Genomic DNA, 1,375 nt, shown 5'->3' with positions numbered 1-1,375 from the left:
TGTTTATGAACTTTGTTAAGTAAACCAGAATAAAATAAAAATTGTATGTAAAAAATAAAAATAAGGCTTGTAGTAGTTTATGCAGCCAATTAAACTGGCAGATTGTTTCCTTTTTTTTATTTCTGTGCTTTCTTTTCCCTCTATTATTCCAGATTAATAGAGTCCAATTGTTTCTTGGATGATTACTTGCAAGCTTTTACAACCCCATGTACTTACTGTCCAGTGAGTATATGATTGGGATCCACAAAAAGGCAATATTTCTTCTGTTGGATATTTAACAGTTATACCTCATGATCAATTTAAAACAGGACTCATATATATTGTTTTAATTTTTTTTAAAAATTACTTTTGGTATGTGTACCATCAAATCAGACCTGACTAGTACAGGAGGAGATTGTCCCTCATTCTCCAGCAGAGCATCTGGTGGATTTGAACCATGCACCTCTGGTATTGCAGTACAGCTTCCTGCCACAAGGCCACCAGAGCTCGCCCATATATATTATTTTAAAGCAAGATACATTTGCACTCACTTTCTATGTGGCATAAATGGTTAAGTGCTTGGCTACTAGACAAAATGTTGATGGCTTGAAACACCATAGAAGCACATTGGAAGACTTGTCAATGTGCTCCTCTGCAGCAGTTATACTCTGCACACCTAGGGGTGCCATGAGTTGGAACCATCATGACAACAATTACCAATGTCTACTTTAACCACTGGAGCACAGAGAAGCCAAAGCACAAGGAAGAATTGAAGATACTAAAGAGCTGAACAGAAGATTCTGAAGAATCTCAGAATCCTTGACTTGAAGTCAAGCATTTGGAAGGATTCTCCAGAATCCTTGACTTGAAGGAACATTCTGGCTTCACCTTCTCCAGGACAAACCTACATGCTTAGGAGGGTGGAGGGATAGTGCAGAAGGGGAAGGCCCTCTATGAGGTGGATTGATTGAGTGACTGGAGTAATCGGGATGAGTGTGTCAGAGACAGTGCGATTGGCACAGGACAGAGCAGAGTTTAGGCCTGTTGTACACAGGGTCGCTATGAGTCGCAAGTGACTCGACAGTACATAACAACAACAACAACAACAACAACAAGATCTATAAAAACAACTGTCATGCAATTCCAATACCAGATATACAGCAAAAATAATTGAAAGCAGGAATACAGAAATATGTGCATTAGAGTTTATTGCAGCAATATTCAGAATAGCCAAAACATATAAACATTCTAAATGTCTATCAATAGAAAGATGAATTAACAAAATAAGGTACATATATACCATGGAATAGGCTGCATCCTGACAGATGGAGAAAAGACTGAGGTTATGAACAATTTCATCTTGCTCAAATTCACATTCAACATTCTTGGCACCAAC

Source organism: Elephantulus edwardii, unplaced genomic scaffold, assembly GCF_000299155.1.
Source record: "Elephantulus edwardii isolate Elephantulus edwardi_28Jun2011 unplaced genomic scaffold, EleEdw1.0 scaffold00054, whole genome shotgun sequence".
NCBI lineage: Eukaryota > Metazoa > Chordata > Mammalia > Macroscelidea > Macroscelididae > Elephantulus > Elephantulus edwardii.
The sequence above is the reverse complement of the archived record's forward strand: the minus strand, read 5'-3'. Positions refer to the sequence as shown.